General features: G+C 41.5%; 1 pseudogene; it reads right to left on the minus strand.

The window, feature by feature from the left end:
• Window positions 1–593: 593 nt before the first annotated feature.
• Window positions 594–4429, minus strand: LOC139437430 (52 kDa repressor of the inhibitor of the protein kinase-like; annotated as a pseudogene).
• Between the last annotated feature and the right edge of the window lie 7890 nt (window positions 4430–12319).

Raw genomic sequence — 12319 nt, forward strand, 5'->3', positions numbered from 1 at the left:
GAGCCACATCCAATCCCCAAGAATTTTTTTTTTGGGGGGTGGGTACTGGGGCCAGGGATTGAACCTGGGACCTCGTATGCAGGAAGCCAGTGCTCAACCACTGGGGCACATCAGCTTCCCTGAGTTGTTTTTTTCATCTGTTGTTCATTTTTGTCTTTTCAGGAGGCATTGGGAACCAAACCCAGTACTTCCCATGTGGGAAGTGAGAGCGCAACCACTTGAGCCACATCCACTCCACCTTCCCCCTCCCCAATTTTTTTTGTTTTTTTTTTAAAGATTTATTTATTTATTTATTTCTCTCCCCTCTCCCCCCCACCCCGGTTGTCTGTTCTCTGTGTCAATTTGCTGCATCTTCTTTGTCCGCTTCGGTTGTTGTCAGCGGCACGGGAATGTTTCTTTTTGTTGCATCACCTTGTTGTGTCAGCTCTGTGTGTGTGTGGCGCCATTCCTGGGCAGACTGCACTTTCTTTCGCGCTGGGCCGCTCTCCTTATGGGGCGCACTCCTTGCGCGTGGGGCTCCCCTACGCGGGGAACACCCCTGCATGGCAGGGCACTCCTTGCTTGCATCAGCACTGCGCATGGGCCAGCTCCACACTCCCCTAGTTTTTTAAAAAGATTATTTCTCCTCTCCCCCTTTTTGTTTGCACTCCCTGTCTTCTCTGTGTTTGTTCATTGTATGCTCATCTTTTTTTTTAGGAGGCGCCAGGAATGGAACCCGGGACCTCCCATGTGTGAGGGAGGTCTGATGTCAGGCAGATGGAGGGCTTCGTAAATGGTGGTGGAAGCCATATACCTTTCCCTCTGTGTTTCCACTTGATTCTCCAACAATGAAGCTCAGTTGAGAATGTGTCAGAATTGGGTAAGTCACTTCTATACATGTCAGTACATGTCATTCAATGTATTGAATTTGAGCTGTCCCATAAGAGAGTTAACCAGAGATAAGTATTTAAGAGCTGAGCTGCTGTTCTGAGGATATGTCTTTAAGTTCCTGAATAACATGTGTCGCTGTTGGAACATTAGGATTTCTTTATAGTAACACTCAGAGGTTAGCTGAGATTCCAGGTTACCTTGCTGAGCCCTGTGGAATTTGCCAGGGAGTTTCATTTGAATCAAGTTTGGTTGCTAATTTGTGGCTTCCTCAAACCAAAATTCATGATAAACCTCAATATTTTACATCACTCCATTGAGTGAATGCAGCATTGCAATCAGGCCACTGGCTACAAAGAAGACATCAGAAATCTGTCTCTGGAGATTATTCCATCTAACATTTGTGTCACTATTTATACCATCTAGACACAAAACAAGTGCTTGCAGGAGATTCACTAAAATTTCAAAAGCATCATGCCTGCCTGTCCACTGAGGATGTCAAATTTCCTTCAGTTCTCTCCCCTTTCTTCATTGCTCTGAAAAAGCAGGTTCTATAAGTAGTTGAAGCAATCGACAGAAAAAAGAAACTTCCTCAGTCGTTCCCAATGCAATAGATACTCCCATCATAGGCACTGATTTTGCCAACAACATACTTAAGGTGCAGGAAGAGCAGAGTATGTGGACAGCTTGGGGAGATTTCTCAAGAAGTCTAGAAACAACAACTTTCATTTTGGAAGAAAATCCACTAGACACAATGTAAGCCTGTCCACAACAGTACTCCATGTTTTGTCCCCACTTCTCAGTTATTACAGCATGAAATTTCACAGCCAAATTTCTACATCAGCTTCATAAGGCAGGAAGCCTACTAATTCCTCTCTCAGGTTATGAGATTCATAGACAAATCTGCTCTGTCCACCACATCATCAGTGATGATGGAAAAGAAGTGGGAGTCTCTTACTTCCCTGAGAGTTTCTTCCCAAATGCAGCTCTTGCATACCTCTAGCATCTGCTTCTGTTGTGTTTTCTAACAGAACGTGTTAACAGCCGTTGTGTCAAAGCGCTTCTCCGAACTTATTCACCAGAATTTATTTGGCACTCCGGCAGTGCTGGAAAGTTATCAGGAGTGATGAGACCTTCAGGGAGTTCATTGGCCTCATGTCCATTCAGAGGTTTGTTTTGTTTTCCCATAAGAATAAAAATTTCAAATAAAAATTTTACGATTTGTTTTCCTTCTCTTCAATGGTTCAAGGTAAAATGTTATCATCCTGTTCTTCACACCCTTCTTCTTTCTTTAAAGATTTATTTATTTCTCCCCACCCCCTTGTTGTTTCCACTTTGCTGTGTGCTGAGTCTTTAGGAGGCACTGGGAACTGAACCTGGAACCTCTGATGTGGGAGGGAGGCACCTAATTGCTTGAGCCACTTCCATTCCCTGCTTTGTTGTGCCTCTCATGTTTTTTCTTCTTGTATCTCTGGTTGCATCATCTTCTCATGTTAATTTGCCATGCCTGCCCGTCGCAGCAGCTCGCTGTCCTGCTTGTTTTCTTTTTCTTTAGGAAGGTCCAGGAACTTCTGCTCCCTGCTTTGTTGTGTCTCTCAATATTTTTTTTCTTGTGTCTCTTGTTGTGTCATCTTGTATCAGCTTACCACACCTGCCTGTCACACCACCTCGTTGTCGACTTTAGGAAGCACAGGGAACCAAACCAGGGACCTCCCATGTGGTAGGCAGGAGCTCAGTCGCCTGAGCCACATCCACTTTCCCACCCCCTTCTTCAGCATCAGGGTTCTGGGCGTTGCTGTTGTGTCTTTATGTTGTTCCTGTTCAGAAGTTTCATAATTTTTTCTGTTTCAGTGTCCTGATTTCACCTTCACTCAATTCTTTTTATTCATCTTTTAAATTTGTAGCCGAAGGTTAAGAATTAACAAATGATTATGATTACTGAATCATTACACAGATGCTTTTCCTATTACCAGTATATTATATAGTAGCCAAATGTTAAAACCTGTAATTACTGACACTGCTAAACTGGTCCAACCCTAGAGTAGCCTCACCCCTGAGTATACCTGCCTAGCATCAACTTGAGACCGTCATTCTTTGCAAATGTAGGCATTTCACCCATAATTTTCCTTACAGCACTGCTTCACTTCATCCCATGACTGTTGGTCGGTTGTGTTTTCATTTTCACTTGCTTCCAAGTATTTTCTAATTTCCCTTTTGCTCTCTATTTTGGCCCATTGGTTGTTTAAGAATGTGTTGTTTAATTTCCACGTATTTATGAATTATCCAGTTTTCTTTGTTATTGGTTTCTAATTGCATCCCATTGTAATTGGGGAAGATACTATGTACGAGTTCAGTCTTATAACATTTATTGAGAGGACTGTGAGAAGATGGCAGAGTGGGAAGCTCCAGGAGTCAGCCCCTCCACCAAAATAACTATTGAGCTGGCAGGAGCTGTTTGAATCAACTATTTTGCAACTCTGGGGTCTAGCGGAACACTGTGCAACCTCCAAGGAAGAGCTAGATGACGTGGCCAGTAAATAGTAATAAAAACTGGTGAATTTCACCCTCCATGAAGTGGCTACCATCTACCATTCCCTAACCAGGTGGCAGGCAGCAGCAGGGACTGCAGCCCAGGCCCCTGGTGCAGCTTGCCGGTGTCAGGATGAGCTGTGAAGACCTAGTCCTCCAAAAGCCAGGGAAGGGTGCTCTAACCAGTGATCACTGCTTTGGATCAGCTACTTCCCTCACTGGGAGGCTGGCTATTGTTCTGTAGTACTAGAAAAACCAAGTAGAGCTTAAATATTGAGGCATACTGAACATATGTAACCAAGGGTTAAGAATTACATAGATTGGGAAGTGGATTCGGCTCAACTGATAGAGCGTCTGCCTACCACATAGGAGGACCAGGGTTCAAACCCAGGGCCTCCTGACCCATGTGGTGAGCTGGCCCATGTGCAGTGCTGATGCGTGCAAGGAGTGCCGTGCCACACAGGGGTATTCACCATGTAGGGGAGCGCCATGTGCAAGGAGTGCACCCCTCAAGGAGAGCCACCCCACTTGAAAACAAAAAGTGCAGCCTGCCCAGGAGTGGTACTGCACACATGGAGAACTGATGCAGCAAGATGATGCAACAACAACAAAAAAGAGAAACATTCCCGGTGTCACTGACAAGAATGCAAGCAGACAAAGAAGGACATACAGTGAATGGACAGAGAGCAGACAATGGGTGTGGGGGGGGAGGGGAGAAAAAAAAAGAATTATATGGATGCCTTTATAGTATTAAAAATAAAAGAGAAAGATTAATATCTGAAATTGCCGAAACTGGCTGGATTTAGCCTAGACCTGCTATTGTGAAAGTCATCCTAAATAGGTCTCATCCCTGTTTATGGTTATGCAAAACTTAGGCTCTCCCTTGTATATAACCACTCCACCTTCCTGTTCAGTCTCCATATGGACCACCTCGTGACTGACCTCTACTCTGTGCTTTCTTGTCCCAGAATCTCGATCTCTGATAATGATGATGACCTTGTGACTCACCCTGGTTTGGTACGTGCCCCACCATGTTCAACCCTCAGTGTTTATTAATGAAGGAGCCTGTGTCCAGCTCTGCCCCAGTTGTCATTAGCACCCTGATGAACCATATTAGTGAGTTTCATGTTTCTTTAGGTGTGTTTAACTCTATTTGTGTCTGTCTGTTTGGTATATATTTTTCATACCTCTGGAAGGTAATATCAAATTAATAAATGAAAATTCAAACTGCTAAAAATTAAATAAGTGCTTATGAGGTGGGTTAGTTTAGTGAAAGAGGCAAGGCGGCTCTGACCCGGCAGAGAACATGGCTATGAGACCCCGCCCAGAAACCTCCTGAGGCTGCTTCTGAAGAGCCAAGCTAGAAAGATCCCAAGAGACTCTGGCCATAAGATCCCATTTGGAACTCTTTCTGGGTCAAGGGGAAGCCCTGGATACCTTCAAACAAAAGGTCTCACCATTGGCCCCCTGAGAGCTAACAGGTAGGGAAACCAATCAGAACAGCAAACAGCTGGGACCCCTCCCCAAAATTAGGTAAGGAGAGGAGGAAAGACTTCATAAAGGCCTAACCTGGGGCCCCACACGTGCATCTCACCCCACAGCCTGCCTGCAGCCTATGTCTCAGATTGTGTACTCTTTTCTTGTTTTTTAATAAACTCTCCCTTTCCTAGTGGGAAAGCCTGGCTTGGGAGCTTTGGTCTGGAAACTGGACCCAGATATATCTAAGGTTCTGGGGATGCCCAGAGATATGAGGTTCCCAATCCCCAGAATGTGGGGACAGCAAGCAGTTCTCCCAACCTCCAGGACGCAGGTTTGGCAAGCAATCTGTTCAACCAGGTCTCGCAGTGGGACACCACCGAGACTGATGAATGAGTTTATCCTCCCCTAGGGTACTGGGTGGCTTCTAATCGGGACAACCTGCCAACTCATGGCCTAAAAAGGAAGAGGCTAATCTTTTCCTTCCACACCACATGGCCACAGTCCAGCCAAGAGTGGGCTCTGTATGGGACCCTGAATTCCAGTTAAACCTGTGTAAGAGGAAAGGACAGATCTGAGGGCCGGAGACCACATGGCCATGTCTCTTTAAAGGGATGAGGAAACGTACTACCAAACGGGTCAATTAAAAGCTCAGGGAGGCACAACCTAGAAATTTAGCCTTATTTCAAAGAAAGCTGGTAGGATCCCGTAGATCTTAACTCTAGAGAAGAGCAGATCCTCCTAGGAACTCCAATCTGTCTCAGATATCCATAGAAAGCCACAGAAACTTTCCATGGCCCCCCAAACTTCCATTAACTCCCTTTTAGAAACAGCCTTCGCAGTTTTCAACAATCAAGACCCAGCAGCCGAGGAGAAGCAGGTGAGGAGCGGGCAGGCACAGGGCCTAGAAACAGGCTCACCTTTTCATTGCTGCCATTAAAGGCTTGTCACCTCAGGGCAATCTGAAGCCAGGCTCCAGGTCGGCAGGAACCTGGCCCAGAGCTGCCTCACCACCCAGATGGGGCTTTGCCCCAGGGGAGGATGGAAAGACCTGAGGCCACGCAAGAGCCATGGGGGGGGGGGGGGACCCTCAGATGACCCTTGCCATGGCATACCTCCCTACCTGAATAAACTACTGGCCTAACCCACGTGCTCTTGAAATTCAATTTTGCAGCATAAGTCAAAAACCTGAGTAAAATCCAGTAACAAGTCTGCTTGTGCCTAGGAACTCATAAATCAGACATAGGGTTCACTGGTTACAAATTGCATAATGGTAAAAGGTAACCTAAAGATGAGTTTTAAATGTCAATACTATCTTGGAATTGAATTTTATGTATAAAGGAATCATAAATGGAATTGGTTCAACTGCTGGAAAAGCAGAAAAACTTAGCAAATTTGTTACTAATGAAATTGTTCTAGTTGCTTAGTTAGTAAACGAAAAATGCCCAATTTGTTTTGAAGTAAAAACTTACTAGAAACTGTAATTAAGAGTTAAGATCATTATATAGATGCCTCTATATTATAAAACAGCAAATGCTGAAATAGCTATAACTGAGTGGATTTACCCTAGACCTACTATTGTGATGGCAATCTTAGACTAATTTACCTTTGTTCATGGTTACTTCAAGTCAAGCCTCACCCTTTTTGCTTGCTATTGTGATGGTAACTTCTAAACTGAGCTTACCTTTGCTTCTGGTTATTGCAGGACTGGCCTTACCTTGGGTAGACTCTCACCATTGTGATGGTGACTCCTCTCTTCTCCGCTGTTTGAAGCATGGCAAGTTCTGCCCCCTGTGGCTCACGGGAAGGCAAATTTGAGACAAGCCTGTCTCCCATCTTTCCACTGGTGTTAATAGCCCTGCTTTCTCTCATGGTTATCCAGGTGTGGACTACATGGCTGCCTTATGGAATTCTCAACCCTCCAGGTTAGATGTCCACTTAACTGGGCAGTAGGGGGCCTCCCGCCTCAAGGGTTGCGTTTTCTATAAGCAGCAGGTCATGTGAAAAACCAGGTTTCCCTGAGACCTCAGTGTCCTCAGTGAGCATATACTGAATTAGTGTTGCTCATCCAAGGTCTGTCAAAGTCAAAATGGGAAATAAGCAAAGCTCTGAAGTAAAGGAAAATGTTGTAAATTGTATTTTAAACTATTGGAAACAATTTGGTCATAAGCCAATAATTAAAAGGAATGAAATTCTTGTACAAAACTGCATGGTCACAGTGCAGGTTACTTAGAAATAGCCTTCAAAGAGATCTTTTGCAGTGTATGATCTTCTTCATACATTGGGATGGTAATATCAAAGTAACAGATGAAAATTCTTAGAGGAGTTCTATTCAAATTGTTAAAAATTAAATATGTGCTCATATATGTGAATGTATATTCCTGGAGCCCAAATTAGGCTAAGTAGGATGGAAAGGCCATATAGATATCTGAATATAGAAACTATTGGGAAGGGGAAAAAGGTTTTCCTAAGCTTTTTGACCTACCCAGCCCCTAGGGTCTTCTCTTCCCAGAGCTATGATAGAGGGGCTAGGTGTGGAAGATTACAACTCTATCTTCTAGGATAGGGAATTAGGAATCATAGTTTGTCCTGTAATTCCCCAACTTAAACCTTTTAAAAGGCTTAAAATAAGGGTGGTTAATAATCCTATTACCAAATTTCAGTAAGAAAAGGAAGTCCTTGAAAGTTACGGAAAGATCTTTTCGAAATTATGATTAAAACAAATTAAACAATTACAATACATTCCAGAACCTAGCAGTCAGTATGCTTTTAAGATTATTCACAGTTTTAGAATTTCATTAAATAAAATAGGTTTTAGCCTCCTATGAAGGAAGGAAAAAAGAACATTCCTTGCATAAACTATAATGGTTTCAATTTTATTTACCTTGGGTGTTATCTTCCTAGGTTTGTAGAATACTAATTAAATAAATTAACATATGTATTAAATTAAGATAATGAAAATTTTAAGTTTGTGTTTAATGATCTGTCTTAAAGTAAAATGACTGTTTTTCACAGCAGAATGAGGACTCTAAGACAAGACTTTTAAATGGATAAAGGTGGGGAGTAGATGCGACTCAAGCCTTTGGGTGCCTGCCTGCCACATGGGAGGTCCCAGGTTTGGTTCCTGGTGCCTCCTAAAGAAGATGAGCAAGATAGCAGTTGACATGATGGGCTGGTGCAAGGAGCTGACACAATGAGATGAAGTAAATGAGGAGTTACAATGAGAGAGACAACAAGCAGGGAGCAGATGTGGCTCAAGTGACTGAGCACCTCCTTTCCACATGGGAGGTTCCAGGTTTGGTTACCAGTGCTATCTAAAAGAAGATGAGCAGATACAGAGAGCAGACAGTGAGCACAAACAACAAGGGGAGGGGTAGAAATAAATTTTTAAAAATAATTACAAAAAAAATGGATAAAGATAAATTTCATTGATTGCTAATTATAATTTAACAAGCTTATTTAAAGGCAAAGTAAATTATGGTTAATTATAAGGCATTTGTAAAAGCATCTTCTAAACTGAAGCATTTAAATGGCTAATTGCAGGAAGCCATTATTAATTAGAAACCAAAATTGATATTGATATCAAAGTAGTTTCATAACAGAGAAACCTGTCAGAGGGCACCTCAGCTTGCATATTAAAGTGGGTGGTAAGGAAAGACAATCTTGATTCTGTTGGGAATCTTCGGTTTTCATAAAATAATGGAGAAAGTAGTTCCTCCTGTACTGCCAAAGTAAAATACCTGTTAATATCATCATGGTAAAGCTGTAGAAGTAAAAAGCAAGGTACTAAAATAGTTAAGTTCATTTGATATGTTATACAATCTATATAAATCTTTAAGATGATGGCATTGGAAATGTTTAGAAAGTGTATACAAATTAAGAGATTTCAGTATTGTAAAACTCCCTTGGTGCATTTCAAACCAGGCCTTCAGTACCCTGCATGGTGCCACTCTATTTGAGTTATTGGCTAGGCCAGTCACTACGACCATAAAGCAATATAAGTATCTACCACATCTGGGCATGCTCCTGAAGTGGATGGAAAGTATTTTGCAGTTTTGGACCCCTGCTCCTGCAGCAGTTGGCAATGACTTGATATGGCCACATTTGCAATGGACATTGCCTCCAGACTGGCTCTGTTCATAGTGCCAAATGTCACTATGCACCAGGCTGGGGAAACACTTGGAACCTCTCTCTAGGGCCAACAGTGCTGCAGCATGCATGTGTGAAGGACATACCAAATGGAGCAATAATTACAAGAGTAATGTAAGAAGAACACAAACAAACCCAATTGGTATTATGACCTATTCCCATGGAGAGAAAATATGTATAGTACTGCAAACCTGGAGCTTAGATCTTAACTGTAGCTCAAAGAAGAACTTGTACATAAATTAGTATTAAGTACTGTAACTATTTACCTGATGAATATGATATCTCTTCAATTCTAGATCATATGCAGAGGGATATTGAACATGTTAATAAAAGTCTTGGTAAACTTAATTCATTTTCTAAGTAATTAATGAATGTGCCTAATAATTTTGCTTGCTGTATGGTTGCCTTGTTGTTGTCTATACTGTCTTTGTGATGTATATCTAGGGCAGTGCCTTTCCTCATACCTTTCCTAGCTGTCCTAGTCCTAACCATCACCATGGGAAACTGGAGTTGGCAGTTTATACCAAACCCAGTAGGTCTCTGTGTTCTTGATTGAGAGTCTGTTTATATGGCCCAAGGGGGTGAGGGGGGGGCGGGGACTCAGAGTTGCCCTAATGCTGTGGTTGAATCACAGGTATCTCAGCTGGATCTAATACAATCAAAGGGTATCAAGCCCAGAGGAAGAGACCAGTTTACAAACATAATCTTTATCTCTTTTTGGAATTCATAAGTAATATCAAACTGTCACAACCTCCTAAAAAGGAAAAGAAAAAGAAAACATTTCTTATGTAAACTTTCACTTTTATTTTATTCTACTTTAGTGTAATCTCCCTTGATTTATACGAATACTAATAAAATAAGGTAGCATTAAGTCTGTTAAATCTTTAAGATGATGAAAATTGTAAGTTTTTGGTTAATGAAGTTTTTACAAGTCTCATTTGAAAATAATTGTTTTGCCTAAATTAAAATGACTAGTTTTTCACAGACTAGAATGAGGGATGTGAGACTTAAATGGTTATGGAAAAAAGTAGAAGGGTTGTGAAAGTTTGTTTAAAGGAGTATGTTTCGTCCTAAGATAAGATGGCTGGTTTTCATAAAATCAGGGTGGATATATATAGGACAAGACTTGAACAGATATGGAAATTTGTAGACGGGTTAGTAGAAGCAAATTTTGCTTCTTTCTGACTGTAATTCAATAAACTTATTTAAAGGTGAAATTTTTCTTGAGATGAAGTAATAGTCTATGTGTTTATGGATGGTTACAGGAAATATGTTAAAAAGCATTTTCTAAACTGCAAGATTACAATGTAAATGACCGATTCTGGGAAATCTAGGAGTTGATACTGAATTTAAAAAAGTAACTTTGTAGTAGAAAAACCTGTCAGGTACCCCCTTACTCTGTTATGATCTGTACTAACTAGGCATGTTGACCTTACCACAAGTTTAATAGTTTAAAAACAAACAAACAAACAAAAAAACAAAGCTGCTGCTATTTTGGAAGTTCTCCAAACTATTTTATTAATTTGTCACTGTGATGGAGGCCTGTTAGGCATGTTTAAATATAATGTTCAAACCTGAGGCACCTTTTAATGTTCTAATAAAACCCTTAAGGATATATCTAATTTCTAACTGTTTTAAAAGAATTTGTTCTTTCACCTTGTAAAAAGTGAGGTGCTAAATATATATTTTATGAAAATTAATGTTATAAATATATATTCATATTTTAATTCACAATAAAAAAACATATTCCAAAACTGAAAACACTTTACATAATACTTGTGTAAACTGTGGAAAAGTTTAAATGGGATGTTATTTTGACAATGTTTTGAATTTTAGTCACATTTCATTTATTTTTTTTAAACTAATCTTTTTTTTTAAGATTTATTTTCCTTCATTCATTTATTCCCTCCCCCTTGTTGATTGTGCTCACTGTCTGCTGCCAGCTCCCTGTGGCAGCATGGGCTGTCAGCTCTTCTCCGCGGTGCGGGTCAGCTTGCCTTCACCAGGAGGCCCTGGGTTCGATTCCCATATGGGCCCATGTGGTAAATGGGAGCCCAATCACCTGAGCCACATCCACCTCCCCACATTTTATTCTGATCAGAATTTTTATCAAGGTGTTAGAAATATAATCTTTATTCCATTGGAAATCTAGGGAAAATGTAGAAATAAACTTCTTCATCGGGGAAATTCCTACCACTCTCAAACAACAAACTCCCAACTTATTGAAATGGTAAAACTCTGCAAGTAAACCCTTGAAAAAGAAACATGCTAGTGAGCTGAGTCCTTGGTCTTGAGGTTTGCACTCATGAAAGTTATTTCTGTAAAGATAAAGCTTTAACTATAATCTAAGTCTGAGAGTGACCTCTAGAGAACCTCTTTTTTACTCAACTGTGGCCTACCTTTCTAAGCCCAACTCTCTCCACCTCCCCGCTCTGTGGGACAGGACTTCTAGGAATAATTTGCCTTGCAAACATGGGACTAGACTTCCAGAGATTTTTCTGGCAATTTGGACTTGACTATCCCAGGGATGAGTTTCCCTGGCAATGTGCGGAGAAAAAGAAATAGGACACAGAAAGCTTCAGTGGCTAAGAGATTTCAAATAGAGTCAAGAGGTCATTCTGGAGGTTACTCTTGTGCAGGGTTATGTGTTTAGTGGCTCACCTTGAATGAGATAAAGCCTTACCTGTTGCCCTGCTGAGAGTAAGAATTGCTCCCCAAAGAGGACTTGGTTGAAGTTCTTATAAAATGATTCATAGAAGGCCATTTCTTAAAAAAAGTAACATGCATGCTAGTGAACCATTATCCACTATTTTAAATCTTTGGGTGCAACCCTGAAAAAGACTTTTTAGGAAACACCCTCAATGCCCAGGGAAACCTCAACCTGAATGTTTAACTTGACACCAGTGCCAACCTTGCCTTCTTGTTCTAATCTCCCAGTGGCAGGGATCGTCTGGCACCTAGATTTTTGGGTTTTCCTCATAAACCAACCCCACTAAATACTAACATAGCACCCCCCCCCCCTTTTTTTTGAGGTACCTGAGCCAGGGATTGAACCTGGGACTTTGTATGTAGGAAGATGGCGCTCAGCTGCTGAGTCACATTGGCTCCCCTGAGTTGGTTTTTTTCATTTGTTTGCTCATTGTTTGGTTTTCTTTGTTTTTAGGAGACACTGGGAACCAAACCCGGGATCGCCCATGTGGGAAGCAGGTGCTCAACAGCTTGCGCCACATCGCTTCTGGCTTCCTTCATTTTGTTCCTCGAAATTGCTGTCCCTTCACAACTGATCCCTGCCTCACAA

Source organism: Dasypus novemcinctus, chromosome 23, assembly GCF_030445035.2.
Source record: "Dasypus novemcinctus isolate mDasNov1 chromosome 23, mDasNov1.1.hap2, whole genome shotgun sequence".
NCBI classification, from domain to species: domain Eukaryota; kingdom Metazoa; phylum Chordata; class Mammalia; order Cingulata; family Dasypodidae; genus Dasypus; species Dasypus novemcinctus.